The sequence below is a fragment of the Neolamprologus brichardi genome, chromosome 16 (assembly GCF_056152115.1).
Source record: "Neolamprologus brichardi isolate AB-2024 chromosome 16, ASM5615211v1, whole genome shotgun sequence".
Taxonomy (NCBI): domain Eukaryota; kingdom Metazoa; phylum Chordata; class Actinopteri; order Cichliformes; family Cichlidae; genus Neolamprologus; species Neolamprologus brichardi.
Window position 1 is genome coordinate 17,693,969 of NC_142119.1, and position 20,460 is coordinate 17,714,428.

A 20,460-nucleotide genomic window follows, 5' to 3' on the forward strand; every position below is an offset into this window, starting at 1 on the left:
GTATTATTATTATTATTTTTCATCAGAAAGGCATGCTTTATAACAGACCTAAGACCCAGGCTTCAACCACTGATTTAATGGTTTGGTTTTTTTGTACTTGAGTCTTGTCTACATTAGTAAAACTGATTTCATGATCACAGGGTCGGTACTAATGGCACACCAATTTCACGTGGAATTCTTCTCATTTACACAAGCACTGCAGCCAAAACCAACATGTTGGTTATTGTTTGTTTCTGTGAATACAATGTTGCTGGGTAATTATGTTTATTATGCAGCCAACAGAACAAATTTTGTCTGGACTAATCTTTCTCTTTCGGCATTGACTGATTATGCCTGTAAACATTTTTTTTGGCATTTGCGCTGTGTGTAATTATTTGTTTCTAATGACTTTAATTTACTTCACTGGAGCTTTATGACTTCTGACATGACGGATGTATTTTCGAAGGTGATTTTGAATTTTTAAAAAGTTACTTTTTGATGGAACCCATACCGCAGTGGTATGCTGACAGGCTTTACTGATGTTTCTCTTTCTTTTCGGCATGAAAGACATTGGGGACACCTATCACTCCAAACCTCTATCTCGTTAATAAGAACATTCAAAGTGCCTGTAGCTTTGTTTTTAAGAGCGCATTAACGGCGGTTCCGCAGTTGTGAAAAATATCGACTGAATTCCTCTGATTGCTTCCCTTGATAACACGAGTAAATCCAATCTGAAACATCCAAAGTTGTCTGAGGCGCGGCACGTAATGAGAAACCTCTTTGTTCTGTAGAGCAGCGAACCTTACATGTGTTTTAGAGCCCAATCAATATCCGAAATGAGAAGAGAAAAAGTGAAGGTCTTGAAACTTTAGACTTTGCAACTTTTCAAAGTGTAATTATAGTGTACAAATAGGATTTTACCCAAAGCAGTGTGCATGTTGTTTTTTCACGCCTTGAAGGACATTTCAAAGGTTTGGCCGAGTCTGAAACCACAGGGGGACAGCTGGTTAGCGTAGGAAAGTGTTAGTGAGGGGTTTATGTGTGCAGCTCGCCCTTACTGCTGTCAGCTATGCTATATGGGCGCTCTGTGAAGTAGACGATAAGCAATCTGCTCTAATAAGGGGAGTGAATAAAGTTAAAAGTGTTGTGTTGTAGTTATGTGCTGTAGAGAAATATTTGGACCATACCGTACTCACATGCTAGAAAAGGCAATGGGCCATGGTTGTTTTAAGGTTTAAGTTTGTTTGACATTGGTAAGTTTAGCTACTACTCTTTTTTCTTCATTTAAAAGATCCAGATGGCAATGTGAGATTTTTTTGTGGCTGAAGTTTCACATAAATTACTTACATAGAAGGAGAGCAGTCTTTAATAAGTAATGTATGGGTAACTTTTGTTGTGTAAAAGTGTAAAAATGGCTTTAAAACATGCTGTAGACGGACAACAGGGTCTACAGTGCTTTTACTTACACTCAAAGAAAATCTGATAGTTCTCTCAAGCTGGTTGTTCTTGAACATCTTACAGGATCTGATACGAATCCAAACATCTTCACCTTTGACTCTGGCTTTCATTCAGTAGGGACGTTTACAACGCAAAGTCAAAACAGTGACAAATTTGTGAGCAACGTTGCCACCTTTGTCTCAATTGCTTCTAAGTGATCTTAACCTCTGTTGCACATTTGTTTTAAACCAGCTCATTTGGTACATTTTTGTACAAGGCAGAGATAAGAACAAGGCCCAATCAGACAAACAAATTACTTCTCCATCTGCTTGAAATTTGACAAAATGACCCAAATAGTTTTAACATATTTCCCAGCAATTTAATATTTTCTTTTCTGTTTTATGACTTTGAATATATAACAACTAAATAAGTACATGATAACAGCGAGTTGAAAAGATTTTGATTGTGAAAGGGAAATAATATGCAGTTACTGTTAAGTTACGGTGATATTATTCCCCAATCGTTTTGCAAACACAACAGAAACTAGTAGAAAGTGCTTTCTTAAAAATTGTATTTCATTATGTAGTTAAACTATTTGTTCAGCTGCAATTTATGTGTATGTTGTTTTAACTTTTAAAATAACTCACCGTGGCACTGTTCTCCTCCTCAGCGACACACGAGCAGACTTTGCTTCAACATACATTGTCAAATGTGTGCTGCAGAAAACAGCAAACTGCATAAGAAATGATTTTAAGCTTGGAGTACCAGGAGTAAAAGTAAGCAGTAGATGCGTAAAAAGTAATGCTGATATAGACGCTGCTTCTTTTCAATATCTCAACATTTAGAGCAACATATATGGTTTTATCTTCCCCGGGCATCTCCTTCTTTTATCTGCGCTCCGTCGAAAACACAAGTGTACTTGCTTTAGTTAAAAAACATACAATTCTACTGAACCAAGAGCCAGTGTTAGCGCTGGAAAAACACATTTCAACCTCTCTGCCTGTCGATGGGACGTTTAACATTGTAGAAGAGTAGATTTACATTTTTTATTGTTAGAGGTCTTATTAAAAGTCCAAATAATTGTATATATAAATTACATGGTGGACTATAATGAATGTAAATCAATTAGTGTAGGAGTAGTATTGACGTGATTAATCATTAGATTTAAATCAAAACTATTTGTACGAGCAGATTAATGATCATAGTGCCTGTTGTTGCAACTGTTTAAATGCAGGAACTACTCAGGAACCCACTTAGCTGGAAATATTTTAAGCACAAAGTTTCTATTCTGAAGTGCATTAATATAATCAGAAAGTTGCTCCCATCCTCACTAGCCTTTATTAGATTATTTATTATTATTATTATTATTATTTTGCTGTTGTTGTTGCACAGCAAGTGATGAAACTCTGGCTGACAGGGTGATTTAAACTCTCAGATTCCTGTGGCATGTAATACAAAACAAGGTACACGAGTTACCACAACAGTCCTGAAATGTCATTTTTATTTGCCTCTGCCCATTGTGCACTGCGTTTGTTTTATTTCCAGACACTGCTGAAATAATTGTTAGCATAAAGCAGAAATTTTACAAGGATGTTTCTATAGTCTAGTGATATTTTTTGAGCAGAAATCGCTTTGATCTTGGTCTTAAACAATCCTCTGTTTGATATGGCTTTCAAATGAACTGTGGTATGAACCTCACGTTCCGCCTCCCAAAATGGCATCGGGTAGTGATGAGCCTTCTCGTAGCTCTTTCATGGCTACACTGTAAACACGCAACGCTGTTTTTATTCCTTAAGAAAATCACAGACGCAGAATCAAACTGTCTTCAGTCAACATTTAGATTCCTAATATGCTGTGCGAAATGGAGCCGCGGAGGAGGAGACTTCTTTCATTAGACACTTCACTGAGGCTCTGAAGTTCACTCCTTCCATCTGAGATGACTTTAAAAGAGAAACAATGCATCTGCCTATTGGGGCCTTTGGAGATTTTCTCTCTCATCACATATTAATGAAAGAGGTGCATGTATGGAGTTGCAAAGCTTAAGCAGGAAAACCTGGTTTTGAGCATACCAAAGAGAGTCGACAGATATATAGATATATAGATATATTTAATGGAGTTGTATATAGTGTGTCTAATCAACTTGGTATACTGTATGTTGTTTCTCAGGTGAAATGCTTTGCAAATTTTCTTCAGTCTAGTTCTGCAGATGCTATACAAGGATGTAAAATGTGTAACAGTTGCCTGTAGAGGGTGCACTTCACTTGGGATGTGTTAGGGCTGTACTCCTCTCACTTGCTTTCTAAGCAGACACAGATACATACACAAACAATTCACTCAAGTGTAATGATCTTATATGAGGCACACAGACAGCATGAATCAGAGGTGAGTTCATGCCAGTTATTCTGCTGAATGCACCGTACATCAGTTTCTCACATTGGCCTCCATTTCTCCTTTAATGAGACAGGCCCATCAAGACGGAGCAGGAGCTTTTTGATATCCTCAGAGGGGCATGGTGAGCAGACACATTAATGCTCATAATTCATAGCAAATCAAGGAAGATTTTGTTGGAACAGAGGATCACACCAATTACCAGTTGTTTATTGTTTGCTATTGTTGTGTTTACTGCAGTCTAATCATATTTGGAGGTCGGCCACAGCACTACATCAGCTCCAAGTGGAAAAGCTCTTTTGAAGCCTTTCATTTCGTTGTGCCATATTAGCTGCACTGAGCAGCCCTAGACAACATGCTGCCTTTGCTTTCAAGATAAAAAGAAGCAAGCATTACATCACTTTCTAAATAACTTTACAAATTAAGAAAATTGCAAGTAAATTGGTCACCTAGAAAAAAAATAAAATAAAACACCAGCCCATTAAGAAAAATGTGTTTCATCTATTAATTTGCTTCAAGATAGTAATCGTTTCAATAATGGCTTGAACATGGGAACAAGAGTTCGTGTTCGATTCTGGGCTGATGTTGTTTGGCTAGACAGAGCTCCGTCTTTTCCCTTCTTGCCCCTCCTATGGAACAGGCAAATTCGTGGCATGAAAGCAAGAAAATCATGGAAATCAGCAAGGCCTTCATTATACCAAGGTCATTACATCTGGCTTTTATCCTCCTCGGTACTTATAGGAGGTAAGAGAATCCTATTCTCCATCACCCAAGGCCTCACCTTTGAACACACACATGCACACATAGGCTTACACCAGAGCCAGCATTTGCTCATGCACGGGCACACACATATACACAGGCAAACACACGTAGGTTTCTCTTTCATTTGGCCTGCTTGAATTTCATCATTCATTTTTACATCACATTAGTGTGGTGTGTTAGTGGTCGACTTGTCTGCGTGTAGAGGGCGGCTGTTTCTTCAGGAAAAGACTGAATAATGCACGGGAGAAGGCAGGGAAAGGCTCAAAGGGGGTCTGTAACAGAAGAGATGATTGCCTCCTTATATATGGCACAGTTAGGGTGTACACAAAGTGAGGTAAATAGATCAGTGTCTTGAATCTTGCTTCACGGTAAACTAGAATGTAGGTGGGCTGTTTTTGGGCCATGCAGTAGAGTAAGAGTGCTTAGTTGACTTTTTTAAAATGATAAATCACACTTAAATGTTATGTCCTGTCCCCTTACATCAAAAAAGACCAAGAAGATGGAAAATATAAACAAGAGTTGAGCCAAGTGGGTGAAATGTGCTGCTGTTTTGTATCATTAAATCACATTAGATTATTCTTGGAAAAATGGCAAGTATTAACAGCAGATTTAGTTTCTCTAAGCAGTCAAGGTTATCATTTCAGATCTTTTCAGAGACATGTGAGTAGAACAATACATTAAGTTACTGTAATTAGGCCATTACTTTCAAAGTAACCCAAACCTACAATCTGGAGGGGAAAAAACTCTCCACCTTTAAAGTTAATATTTTTAATGGGCATCACAAGACAGTTGAGTCTTACTCAATGCCTCCTTCAGAAAAAGCAATAACTGTGATGTTAAGGGGAAGAAAAGTGTTCTCTTAATGTGCGCCAAAGATGGTCTCTTTTGTCTGCCTCCCTGGCTGTGTCTAACTTAAAACTCTCGATTGATCTGATACCACCAAGAACTGGCCTGCATATTAAACCAAAGCTGCGATACATCTCCTCTAAGACGGATGAATTCGGTGCATGTGTGTTTTAGTGGGCTCGTGGCTGCGGTCCAGGTTTGGATTATTACAAAAAAAAAGCTGAAAAAACGTATTCAGCGTTTGCTGTTGTCCATTAATAGTCATACACACCATAATATCCCTCAGAAGTCCAGCTTAGCGCCTGCCAACACACATTGGCCTTCGCTTCTGATGCTGACATCATTTAATCTTGGAGTTTCTATCCCAAATCCTTGATCTGGTTCACCTTACAGGACGAGCCTCTTTGTCTCTAATCCAAAATAAACAGACTCGTTCTTGTATTCTCTCTCGTCCAAGGCACACGGACTTCTTTGCCTGTCTTTAGGTAAAGCAGTCTCTCTACTTTGCTGCCCATCCACATTGAAAATAATTAAAAGAGCAAAATGAACACAAATGTTGTGCATGGGAACTGACAAAAAGCCAGGAGATATCCCTTTTCAGAAAAGCAGCGTACTGCCAGCGCATAAACACACACAAGTCCTTTGTAGGTGTATTCGGTACAACAGTATGAAAAACAATCCTCTGTTGTCTCACTGTTTTTTTGTGCCTGGGTGTTTTATAAGCATTGAAAAGGATGCACACTTCTCAGATTAGGACTGGCAGAAGTGCTCAGGAGAGCGCGCCGGGAAAAGGATGAACATTAGGCACCTGATCAGACAGGATCAATGAAAAGCAATTAGATGATAAGTCTGCAGGAGCAGGCCTGCGTGCGCATGACTGCAGGGGCCAAGACCTTTACAACAGCCAGAAGAGTGAGCGAATAAACATATCTCCTTCAACCTTTATGCAAGAAGTGAATAAGGCTGAAGGAGTCTGTGACGATCTGTTTAGTGTAGTACAGTATTTATGTGCGTTTGTCTGCTTCTGTCTCCTTGTGCGGCTTATGTGTTTTGCCTAACATCTATTGTCATAATGATGTGTGATTATTAAGGGAGCAGGGATTTCACAGCAGGGGAAAAAAAAGGGGCTGAGCCGACAACAGGTTGGGCCTCCCTTTGTGTCTTTGTTTGAAAGCTCAGCAAATCCATATTCATGCTCCCAGTATGCACACAATAGCAATATGCAACACATTTGTTTATAATCTTTGTTTATTTGGGTTGCATACATTAACAAATTCCCATTTCGTGCTGCTGTAATTCAAAGAGGAGGTAAAAGGTAACGGTAAGGAAAGGTTTCTCGCGAAAGAGGTGGACACAGTCTCCAAGAGCTGATGCATTGTTATTTTAGTTCTATCCATGGGAGAGGTTAAGCTCTTGCAGTAGGCTTGCTATTAGGCTAAACCACGGTGCGCTGTGTTCTGTGTGGGTTGAAAAGACGAGTTCTGACCATTAGCGTAGCTCCCGTTCCTGGTTGCAGAGTACAAAAGTGCATAAGAGTTTTTCTTCCAATTTGTGGGTGTAATGATGACACACACAACAAATAACTCGGCGCTTAATCCAGTCTTTGTTAGTTCATTGAAATATTTTTCCCTTTGTCTGCTCTAACTAAAATATCCATCATTTGTGGCCCTTAAAACTAAATGGAGGTGTAAACATAGCGTACAGGATGCAGTAAAGTGCCTTTCCTCCTTACTTGATTCCTGCATGTGCTCATTTCCAACACTAGATGGCTGTCTGTGCTGTGTATGCTCTGTGTCAGCACCAGTGCAGCCTCTTCCTGCTGCTTTTTATTGGCCTTAGAAATGCAAGGCTGAGCAAAAGATTTTTGTTAATAATGCTTTGAGACACTCGGGTTATGAAAACACAGGGCTGCACAGACACAGCACCCAACTTAATGTTTTGATGTTTGAATTTGCCAGCCCTTCGGTTTTTTTTATGATGTCACGAGCAATGGATTAAATACACTGTCATCAGAAAAGTCAGTTGCAGATTTGCACACACGGAGGTGAAAGTGCATTTGAGTGCATTTAAAAATAAACTCTATGCGATGTCAATTCTAATATATATTCCACATATTTCGATCTTTTTAATGTGGTTTAGGAAAGACTTCAACTAAGCTGACAGATTTCAAAACAAGTCAGAGGTAATGCTAATGTCAAAAAACCCACCAAACACATAATTTATCATTCCAGTTATCGTATAATTATTCTGACTGCAGTGCCATTTGTGTATGTGCTTTGTTTGCGTTGTTTAAGAGGCTATTTGTAGTTTCATTATGTGCAGTAAATGGGACCACATAGAGCACTTGGTTGTATTGACTTTGAAGATTGCCTTTCTTCCTTCTTCAGAGGCTGTCCGTCTCTTTAGCCTGAAGCTCCCAAACCACACAGCCGGCCAGTTCCTGGTGGCCTTTTATTATGATGTCAGCACTTCGCTTAAAGAGCATTCAATATCTCCAGGACGGCCGTTGGTGGAACATCAATAGAATAACACAGACGAGCAATAGATGGCTATTCCTCATAGCCGGTCAGTTCATTTGCTCATTGATTTATTGGTAGCTGACAGTGTAATGGAATTAAGTAGCAGTGATTATCACAAGCAAACAGGTTATTTGTTTGTTTGTTCTTCCTGCATCTGTTTGCAGAGTTTCAGCACTAGCTGTGCACAGGTGAAAGATTACACACGCGCTTACGGACACGTAAATAGATCTACGAAAACACAAAGTTCTACTGAACTATTTGAACAAAATGAGAAAGGTCTCAAAGTGCAATGTATGTTATGTGATTTATTATTAGACAGGGTAAAAACTAGGTAATGCAAAGGAAAGAGAAATGAAAGAGCAGGAAAAACAAAAGCATCCCCAATGGAGGGGAAAGCTATTGGACACAGCCTGATTTTCAGGCCTATTAAAAGATGGTCATCTAGAAAGCAGGCAGGTTGTAAGACAATTGAACCAAAATCACCCACATAAATCAGAGCGTGATTACCTCAGGAGCTGGAGTTATTGGGTGTTAACGTTGCTGTGCACACACTTTAACTTATTAACACTCTTAATAGTGAGGAACAGATTTTAACAGAAGTCCTGCAAAACCCGAATGAGGTGGAACAACAACAGGAAACCAAAAAAGAAGTAATGCATTCAACTGGTGTTGGTCTGTTTCATCTCGACAGTGGCACCTTGATGCTGAAGTCCTCCAAGATTTGACAAAGTTTGGCAATTCTGTGTTGAAAGGTTTCTCTGTTTTTTTGGTAAAGGTGTACAATCATATCTCTCCATCTCCATCTACTACAGCATCCCTGGTTCTGTAATTCATGCAAAATGAAATGAAAACCTTCTTAGCAATATGCAGATTTCTTTATGCAAAACAGCATTACCTATGGTGCGCGGACGGCAGCTAATGCCTTTGATCAGTCTCTCTGACATTCTAACTACTGAGAAGAAAAGAACTTAAAAATTGTAAAGGCTCTTAATTGAAGTGAACATAAAAGAAGATACATGGTGTTAATTGGTATACGCTAAGAATAATCTAGACCTTGGAGACCACTGTCCCTTACCGGCCCCCCTGCCAAAGTGTCAGGATTTACATCTTTAATTCAAGATTTCCCCACATTAATTACCTCGCAGGCAGCGAAATGCGGATTACTTCATTTTAAAGTATAATAAACATCCAAATAGCCCCTCCACCCTCCTCATCCATGAATATAAATTTTGGTTAGTGTGCAAAAGCAGCACTGGGTCTCGTGTTCTTAAAGAGGTTGTGCGGCAAGCATGTGTCTCAGAAAGAATTTGAATTTAGTAGAAACATAATTGAAGTACACATTGTTGGATGAAAACCTTTAATCATAACTGTTCAGAGTTATAACAATAAAGTTAGAATGATGCATATGGAGAATTAAAGATGGAATTATACTTAGAGGTCACTGTGCAGGTGTTACAACAGATTGTTTTGGAAAATGCAGAACATATTTGGCATGGTATCATTTTGGCATAACGACTAATTTGTATGTGTTTCTCTGTGTGTGTGTGTGTGTGTGTGTGTGTGTCTTTTCAGTGAGGTAAAGCAATTTGAACACTGGACTCCAATATGACCTTTGATTATGAGAGGAATAAAGCAGTGCTCATATCCCAGGCCTCTCCGTTTCCTCTCAACATGATGAATGGGACACCCTGAGCTGCAGGACAGAACAACCATTTGAGAATCCAGGGTGACACACACACACACACACACACACACACACACACACACACACACACACACACACACACACACACACACAGAAATGCTGACAGACAAATGACACTCTGATGGAAAGTGAAGCACTTTTAAGCCCTTAAATGCCACCACCAGCAGCACACACGGACACACACACACACACACACACAGTCTGTACTATTCTAGCTGCTGCACTTATCTCCCTCCCTTTAGCACATTTAACACTATACTGCCCTTGAAAATAACCAGCTAAGTTGTGGCTTTTATCTCGTGAGCAGGTTCATGTATGGATTTATTAGTGGAAAATAGACACATCTACCATGGCTTATTGAAACAGTTTCAAACGCATCCCAATGTGGTTAATATTATGCAGTTTATTAAGCAACAATAAGCAATTTATGTAAACACAGTTCAAACGAGCGCCGCTCCTGTACACCTTAAAATCCTCCTCTTTTTTTGAAGTGGTGTTATTTTGGGGATTCATTGTAATTTATTGGCTCAAAGTGCACAATATAGTGTTAAAACTGATTTGATATGGAAACCTGCAGGGACATATTAATTAAAATAGCAATCTAATTAGCATTCCACTGTGACCTAAAAGTTGAATATTATTAGAGCTGCAACCGTCGGCTGTGATGAAAAGAGCTTACATGACAGTGAAATTGAAATTCAAAGAGCTGGAGATAATGTACACACAGATCAAAAGAACAAACGGTGGGGAGAAAAATAACACACCAAGAAGTTTTACATTTCCTCACAAGGGGGAAAACCAGTGTGTTGTGCACACTCCTGCACCCACATACACACACATGAAAACACAGTTACACTCAGTATTAGGTAGTTGAGTATAATTTAACCTAAAAATGTAGCACGTAGAAATGTCAGCGCAGTGACAAAGAACTTACACCGGTAATGTAATAGCAGGTAAGTTCACTATTTATAAAGTTTAGGAGGAAGAGTAATTTGGGCTGACATGAATATTTTTATCTTTAGGTTATAAATTGGCTGTTGATGTTTTAATTCACATCAGTTCATATGAAGACATAATGTTAGAAGGTTGAAAAATGTATCAATAATACCAAGTAACTTTTTAGTTTTCTACAGTACTCAAACGCTATTTTACAAGTTTTAAAGCCTATTTCTCTGCTGGAGCAGGGAAAAAGTACTCTAATTGCAGGACCTACATTATACTTTGTGATCCGATATTAGGAATGTGTCGATATGCTGGCTGAATATAGCAAAAAAGACAATATAACACATACTGTTATCAGTGGTTGATGTTTGTCTGTTGTGCTACATAATTAGTTCTAAATGTTTAAAGATAGCGTGAGGAGCTGAAATGCAATGAGGATTTTTTGTTTAACTGGCACACACAGGGCATAACAACAAAACGTTCTTATCAGCACTCCTGACTTTGAGAATAGTTGCATAGTTTTGGAAGTATTGGAAGTATTTTAAAGTAAGTGCTTTCTAACTAACAATCACACACGTACGCACTTGAGGTTTATTTTACTCAAGCATACTTTAGCATGCAGACTGGAGCAGCCAGAGATTCAATGAGAATTAGGTAGCTGACCTGCTCTGCCTCTTGAGCCACAGCCATCTCACCAGGATATGAGTAAAAGACCAGTTATTATAATATTTCTATGAGTAAAGTTAAGAGTAGTGCATTTAACGCACTTGAAGTAGAAGTAGGACCGCTCATGATGTAAAATGACTTTTTTGTTATGTTATGACATTTTGTACTTTTATTACACAGTAATATTGTTTCTCTTATTATAAAAACATAATGTAATATTTTTCCCCAGTGGAGTATAATGAGGCATGCAAAATACCTGAAAACTTAAGTATTCTAAATAAACATGCTTGCTTGCTTTACACCACTGCTGTTATCACACTGTCACAATAGTATGTCAGAAAAGGTAAAGAATGTACAGACAAACACTTTTCTATCCTGATCTGTTGAAGTAAATATTGTGTTTTCAAACCGAATAATAATACCAAGAGTTATTGATTATTTTGTCCACAAATGACTGTCCTTGATTACTGAAATCTTCCTATTTTTTTCCTAATGATTTTGTGCTCTTGTTAAATAGAGACTTCAGATAAGACAAAGCTGAAAAATGACACGCAGTAAGAATCGAACCTGAGCAGCAAACCAACTGACTATCTGGACAGCCGTTTTTTTAATATTTTATGATGATTGCTGACTTTAGGTCATAGGTTTCCAGCCTGTTTTCCCCATCTCTTGGCTCCTGTTTGAAATCCAATAAGCAGTTCTTCACAGTCATATTGAAGTATAGATTACCTACAGCACACAGCAGGAGGAAGCAAAGGAGAGGTTTACATTGCTGCGATCATTGACTCTACACTTGGTCTGACAGATTTCATCATTTTACCAAAGCGGTTAACCTGTATTAACTGCCACAGCTTTCCCCAATATACATTAAGCCTAACACAGGTCATGACAATCAAAACAGTCCTCACAGGGGTCAGTGCGCTCCACTCTACTCATTGTTACTTCGGTTTAACCTTGAGGGGTTGTATGCTTTTCCCTGCCTCCCTTTGGGGAGACTTGCATATTTCTGCATAGCCTTGTGCACCAGTTGAGGTGCCTGTTCTCTGGGTAAGGGCCTCTACGCTTCTCCTGCAGCTCTACAAGCGGGTGTGTTAACATGTGTCCCTGCAGTGGGCCGCCGCGCCAGCCAGCAAGTGATAATTATTCATTAGTATTCATTAGTGTGAGGTGCTGGCCGGTGCAGGGCTCATGTTGAATCAGTGTTCTGACGAGGCCTCGGCCCGGCGCGGGTCAGTGAGGAGCCAGTAATTAGGCCCACCAGTCAGGAGGCATTTTCCTAAGCACAACACATGAGCTTGAGAGAGAGGAGATGCAACCACCAGGAGAGAGGCTGCAGGAAGAGAGAGAGTGTGCATTTTATTTTTAAAAGAAAGCCAACCTTGGCCTCCTTGCTTCCCTGCCTGGGTAGTGCCGAGTATCTTAACCTTTCTCCATCACTCACTCCATCTGCGGTAAAAATGTGAGATAACCTTGGCTGTCTGCTTTGTTTGCCTTGTGCGCTTTCTCTTACTTCTCTTTGAAGATTTTTTTAAATCCTTTTTTTTTTTAACTTCCCTCAGCTCTCCTCTCCATTTTTTAATTGAAGGATATATAGCTTATATGATTCTGTTTCCTTAAATCTAATATGTTGGTTGCATATGTTTATTTATGGATCTTTGCATGTCAAATGGTTGATAATAGCAGCAGTTATTATCACGTACAGAGATAATTGTGTAACAGTTAACATGACAGAGTGGTCGCCTCCCAGGAATGCTGTTAGTATTGTAAATGGGACCGAGGCCTAACCGAATTCATCTAATTGAAAGATAATTACACTGGCTGCAACAAAGCTGGACCAAATTCATCAAACTGCTTCCTGCCCCCGTGAGCCATTAAGAGGAAGAGATCTACAAGCAAGCACGGGAAGGTTAAAGGCATCCGGGGTGCTCAAAGCTGGCTGTGCAGAAGCTGTCAGTACATATCTGACACAGAAAAAGAGGATTTGACATTGACTGACAGCAATTGAGAAAACAGGGGGTCAAATGTTGAGCTGTTGCGAGACAGGAGAGAGGAAAGGCGCGAACCCCCCAGATCCAAGTCTCTGTGGAGGACAGCAGAAATCCAAGGAGATGATAGCTTATCCTGTCAACACATAATGTCAGTTTCCCTTGAATATAAACAAAGAGCATAAGACGCTGACAACCTCTCACTCTGCTTCTCTTTCTGTTTCTTTCTATGTTGTTTTTTTTCTGCTTGTTCATTCATGTGCAAGCATGGGTACACATGGATGTGGGAAAGGGAGTGCCTCACGTAACCTCGCAATATCCTGACATGATTCCAGATTAGACGAATTCCCTAAACTACAAGCGAATGTCACGGCACCCTCGTCTTTCCCAACAAGCCCCCTTCCCTTTACATTTCCTCATTCCTTCCCTTGGTCTCCAGCATGCACATTTTTCTCCTTTGGATTTATCAGATTGGCATATAGGTGGGTTGACAGCTCTCAAACTGGCACTGCAGAAGGGGGAGATCCCAGAGTGTGAAGGTTAGCTGGGTAAACCTATCCGGGGTCTGCCCAGGAGGAGGAGAAGGATGAAGAGGGTGTGTATGAGGGGGGAGGCCATGGGAGAGCTGGAGAAGGGGAGAGGAGAGTGAGGGAGAGAGGCTTGGTAGGGCCCTGCTGAGCACATAAGCTTCCATGCTGAGTGCAAACGTGGCTGGCTGACAGTTGTGCTCAGCCTTCACTGTAATAATGAATAAAAGGAAACTCCCTGCAGATTACACATCTTCCGTGTTTTGACATTGACCTTAATACATAATTTAACCACAAAGCCTGAACAGTGTGTAACGAGATAAGAGAGGACCAGAGGATAGAAAAAAGATGCCTGGCCTAAAACATACAGGCCAAAAAAGGCGCCTCAGCCGTAATGGCTCTAATATGAGCCAGTCTGTGAGGACCAGTATTTTTTTTTCTAAACAAGATGGGAGTATTTGTGGGAGAAGACTGGAAGATTGAAGGCAGCAGGAAAATTATGGATATGTGTGCGTGTGGTGTGTGTGAAAAATACAGTGATTTTCCTGCTTATCGAATTCCCAGTGGGAGGAGAAGGTAGTGCTGCTAAACCTCAATAGAATAGTAATGTGCCAGCCCGGCTGGTGTGTGTGTTTGTGCTTCTTCCCACTGTTCATATAGTTCTGTTTAGTGTGTAACTGTAGACTGGCTGAGCGTGATATCTGAAAGAGGTATTTGTCACTCTCATTGTCACTTCTCGGTCTGTGTGTGTGTGTGTGTGTGTGTGTGTGTGGGTGCATCGTGTGTTTGTGTGTTTTCCTCGGGGCGTGTGAGCATTGTGATGTTTGAGTGACTGTTAAGCGCAGTGTTTGCTGAGCCAGCACTCTCTGCCACAGGTTATGTCACTTCAGCTGAGGTCACCATGTCACAGAGACTGTCAGGAAATGCTTTCTTTAGCCAAACTCCCTAAGGAGAAAGCTACCAGACTCTCTCACACACAGCCTTTAGCTGAATGTGTCCTAAGTATTCACATCCTAGATGAGCCACCATTATGTTACCAGCAGCTCGAAAGGCTGCGACATGAAGAGGGACACAGCAGTGATCTCGATGCCATTTATTTACTAAAACACAAACAAAGAGAATAGACTAAGCACAATTACTTAACTGCAGTTTCTGTGTCTAACCATTTATGCCATCATGGATAATTTGTATCCAGTATCATTTAGTACTTAATGTTATTCATTACACATGGAATCCCATGTGGGATCAATGTTTTTTAAACTTCTTTTACTCTTTTTCTACACTTCCAGCACATGTTCATTTGCTTAGCCCTTTAGTTATTACTAAAAGGCATGAAAACTCCTTGTTTAGGGTATGAAAAGATTGTGCTTTAGGTTAAAATACAAAGAAAAACACTTCTTTTAAAGCTTTGATTATTATCTTGCCTGAGTGGCGCACTTTGTACCCGCACAAAGTCAAGAAAAAAAAGGTGATTCCTGCCAATGCACACAAAAGAATAGACTAAATTTCAGGCTTTGCCATGAGAGTAGGAGCCCCTAATACAGACCTGGCCCACATCCTCATACAGTTTCCTTAGGGTCATAATCAGGGTCAGCACCTTGAATGTAAGGACATAGCGATTGGTCCCAATCCTGGTTTGAAAAATACTTTTTCCTTTTTTTTCTACTTGCATTTGGCACATTCATGTGTGTTTTACTGTTAATGGTAAATGCTGCAGATTGAGAATCATTACTACCACATTAAAGCGATGATTACATCACTACTCACCCGCTAGGTGCTGTTGAACACAGATACAGGTCTTAAATAAGAATTAGGAAGGCTGTACTTGCTGCTTCCTCTTCTACCCTTTCATCCTCTTCACTGCTCTCACACCCTTTGTCTTCGGGCTCTACATGGACAGACTGTTCTGTAATTGAAGTAGCACGTCAGAGCCGTCTTCCTGTCTGCATGTAACCCTCTGATTCACACTCTTCTCATTAGTGTCATAATTACCTCGTGTTGAAAAGCAAGGGCCTGAACGAGCTCCTCAATGAGCGCTAAGGTGAGAGTGCGGGCCTGTGGCACTCTTGGTTGGGGGGGTTAAGGCTGACCTCCAGCCCAACAGGGGGCAGTGGTGATGTACTGAACTCAGCCTGCATGATGTCCACAGCTGAGCGCATGAGGTCTTTTTAAGGGCTGCCTGCTGTTTTGCATGGTAACAAGCAGTGAAGGGAAAACTGATTGGGCAATAAATGAAACATGAAAAATTGTTCCCTGGAATAGATAAGTGCTGCTGCTTTTTCATACATTTTCTGTTTCTTCTATCAGCTATCTCTTTATAAAGCCGCCTCCTTCTCTTTGTTATGGGAGTCCAGGAAAATATACACACCTGTCAGTCTGTGCCTAGTCTTGGACTAGACCTTTGTCTCAGAGCCCTTGGAGTTCTTCAGGGGATTTGCTTGGCTGCGGCCTAACCGGCCCTGAACAGCCCATAAAGTGGTCCAGCTGGGGAGGACATCTAGTATGTGTGTTGTAAGTATGCCTGTGTGGACTTGTGCCATCATGGCTCAGTTAGCACACAGACCCACAGCTATGATTGTGGTGGCAATAGTACTTTGGTGCTTTGCCATCAGGCTTCCCTCCAAGGACTGTGTCAAGACAGTGATGATGCAGGGTGGTGCTCTACTTCTGCAGCAGTAATCTAATGAGCCTGTAAACACACTCATTTGACATCATTAATTGGAGGGAGATCAGAGATCCAAGAGGGTGTGTGTGTGTGTGTGTGTGTGTGTGGTAGCAGTTGGAGGGTTCTCCCATCAGAGAGGGTTCTCCCAGATCAAAGATTTAGAGTGTGAAATCCCTGATTATGCGACAGAGAGACACATTAGAGGCAGTTTTCTGCCAAGCTGAGAGAGCAGCAGTGTTTGGTCAGTGCCAGCAGAAGGCCTTGTTTTCAGCAATAGAAAGCACTAAAGCAAGACACTTGAAGCTGCCCTCTGTTTTGTCAATTATACAATGAGTGGATAAATCAAAGTTGGAAGACATGGAGTTTATCTGCGTCCAGTTTATTGATTTTTAACTATTTCAGGAATCGTAAACGTGTGAAACTACATTTTAAACGCATGGTGACAAAGCTTCTCGTGGTGCTTTTGAAAAAAGTTTGAATCTTCTTTGTGACTGTCACAGAGTGCGATCCATTAGCTTTAATTGCGCTGCCATACTGGTTCAGTCACATTTGTCAGCTGGATCTAAGCGGGGGGGAAACAGAGGTGCAGCGCTAGAGTTGCTTGCTACTAGTAGTCCTCTGCTCCGAGAGCAACCCAGTCCAGTCGTTAATGATCTATCTGTCTACCACCCGCACAATGGCCCACACCGCTGTTCGCTTTCATTTACAGAGTGCCAGTCTCTGAACTCCCCTCATCAGCCCTTTGTTCCTGACTGTTTAATGTTTTTTGGGGAGTTGATTGGTGTAGCTTTGTATGGGATACTTTTGAGCAAGTGGCTTAGCGAGACAGCTAGAGCAGGAATTTTCTAGTTTAATACATTATGAAGATTTCACTTTCTGCCTTTGATTCTGTACTGACAGTTATCCTTCAGTCCTCCTTTAAAGTCCCACTTTCAATCCCTAATGGCTGTCATGTCGCTGCACTCTCTGGACTCTTACTCAAAGTGTCATTGGCATAATGGTCGGCAGCCGTTGGCCTCTTTTGATCATCCATGCTGTGTGCGAGAGCAACTGGAGCTGAAACAGTGAGGTGTATGAGGTGTGTGTGTGTGCGCGCGCACTGCTTGCGCCTCTGCTCGGCTGCCACTCCCAGGCAAAGCTCCACCACCGGAAATCTAAAATTCACTTTCAAATAGTTTTCCTCCTGTTCTTGGTGCCTAATAGCCACGCACTGCAAAGTGTGTGTGCATGTGTGTACTCATTAAAGGGATAGCACGGGTTTCTCCTGTATCAGCATCTCAAGCTCAGCCCAGTTTGGCACTCTCTCAATGGTTATGCATACTCCAACAAAGAGATGAAGGGCCGCAAGGGAGTGAGAGAGGCCAGGAGTGAGAGAGAGTGTGTGCGTCTGTGTGTGTATGACGGTGAGCTGAGGCCTTGGACGAAGCCAAGCTCAAGTTCAAACACCCCGGCCTGCGTTCGTATGTGTCATGCCAATCCAAGATAAAATCACACTCACCAGGCCAGAAAGAACACATCTAAGCAAGATGATCAGGGCCAGGAAACATCCGGAAGGGTTCTGAGGCTTTCCAGCAGAGACGTGCTTGTAATAGAAGCCAGTGTGCACTTACTGAATGACATTATGTTCAAACATCCTGGGCTGGAACCCTCTGTGCTTGGATCCAAGTAGTGCAACACTTCCAGGATCAGTATCCTCTCATTTTCTGCCTGCTTCACTTACCTGCCCCACAGCAGCTTAGGCCTCAGTCCAGGTGTTAGGCAGGCTCGGCCCAGAGCCCAGGGCACTATTGATGCTCAGACAGTAAGACTAGCCGCAGGGCTTCTGCACATCAGTGTCTGTGGTTTCATGAAACCAGAGCAGGTATTCTGCTTTGATGGACTCACTTTGAATATATTCCTTGAATTTGACAAGAGCATAATTTATTGTATAGATATTAGTGAAGTAAAATCTCTTCTAGCAATGCTATTCCTTTCTTGGATTCTCTGCTGCTGTTTGGTCCTTTTGTGGCCTTTTTCCTGAATCTGCTGTTGCTTCCATTGTGTTGTATTATCAGATTTTCTCCCAGTCTTCCTTCAAACCCTAAAAGGCTATTAAATTATACAAAGAAAAGTGCTTCACTGTCTGAAATTTGTTGTTGTTTCTCAGGTGGTAAAGGCTGGTTGTCAACTAAACTCGGGGTTGGCATTGCGATCCTGGCCCCTCTCATTACAAAGCACTCTTGGGCAGGAGAAAACTCAACCTCAAGTTGTTCCCTATAGTAGGCCAGGATGCACACTCATACTCACAGTCACTCTGGTGTGTGTGACTGGGTAATGAGAAACACATTTTGACGCACTTTGTGAACCTAGTTAAAGGTGGTATATAACTCGGTGCACAGAGCGTTAGCGTATGCCGTCACAGTGCCGCATGTAATATTGTGGTTTCTCATCATACGTTGTTTTTTCTGCAAACTTTCCCCCTTCTCTGTTAATCGATTTGCCTTTGGACTTATTTATTTAATGCACTTACTCGCACACACATACATGTGCAGCCCTGCCCTCCCCTTTATCCACAGAGGGATACAGATCAGAGCACTCGGCCAAGATTGTGTGTGATGTAAAGTTCTGGAGAATAAAAGACGTCTCTTCCAATAACATATTTCCGCCATGTATCGAAAGACGTGTCAATTTCAGTTACACCTGGTGCGGCAGCTGGAAAACAGCGAGTTCTTCACTTCTAAAAGACAATGCCATAACAGTCACTCCCCACCTGAATGACTGATACATTAAACATGCAGAAAGCAGCGGGAGGACACCAGGGAGGGAGCGTTCAAAGACGAAAACAACGCATCCAAAAACAGAAAAAGAGAAATATGTTGCTTGCTACAGTACAATGCAATGCACCTGTCTGGTGATGCTGACTAGCAGGAAGGATTAAGGATTAAGCCTTAGTCTTTCCAGGAAAAAAAGAGTATTTTACTGTACAGTCAGTAAAAAGTAAGTGCTAATATATGCATTTTCTTGCTGTATAAATCCCAGAAATTCTGTGTTACATTCCAGCTCCCAGTTTATTTCTCTGTCACTGTATTATTCCAGCTACGCATATATATCTTGTCCCCAGTTCTGGTCTTATCCATGGTCTGAAAGCAATCCCAGAGAGGCAGCTGATCAGACAGGGCTTTTGTAATAGCAGCAGAGGACCCTCTCTGTCCTCTAGTTTCATGACAGGACTGTCAGAGAACATGCAAGCTTATAGACCAGACGTACCAAAATCTGCAGCCCTTGCCTTGGTTATGAACTGCTGACACAGCTGCTCTGGCCTGTTGTAGAAAATTAATTCAGGCAAGTCAGAGGACGCCTCAGTCAGTGGGATAGACAGACAGAAGGGGTCCTGTAAGACAACAGTGTGAAGAGGATAAGAGTCTGCGCTCCTCTCTGTTCACTGCTGGACACATTAAGACTCCATTAAGGAAGCCTGACACAGACGGTGATGGCTGCCTCCGTTCTAACTGAGCAAGCAACTTATTAGAGAAAGTGGAACTTCTGCTCTCTGTCTTTTACTCTGGCCCACATGACAGTATTTAAAGTCAATGAAATGTTTGTTTTGACTTGAGTCATTATATAGACAAAACAAAAATTTGACACTATTATTTGTGCTATCTAAATTAATGAAGTGTCATTTATTTTCATGAGCATTAACATGGTTTAATTTCTATTTTGTAAAATGGAGTCACCAAGTCGTCATTGTTCAGTCTAAATTTGAGTAGTAAAACAGTGTTACACAAGTATTAAATAAAACTTCATGTCTGTAGCACTGGCTGCAGCCAAATTGAAGTATTTCTTGGAGAAGGTGACTCTCTGCATGATGATAAATGAGAGATTCTGTGTGATCCAAGATGATTTCAAGTGGATTGGATAAACATATCTAAACGATGGTAGAACTAGTTAGGGAAACTTTGTCAATTGAGACATAGCTTACGATTTCATACTTGTATATCATTTATACATTAATTATAACATCCTCTTCTTCTTTCGGCTGCTCTCTTTAGGGGTCACAACA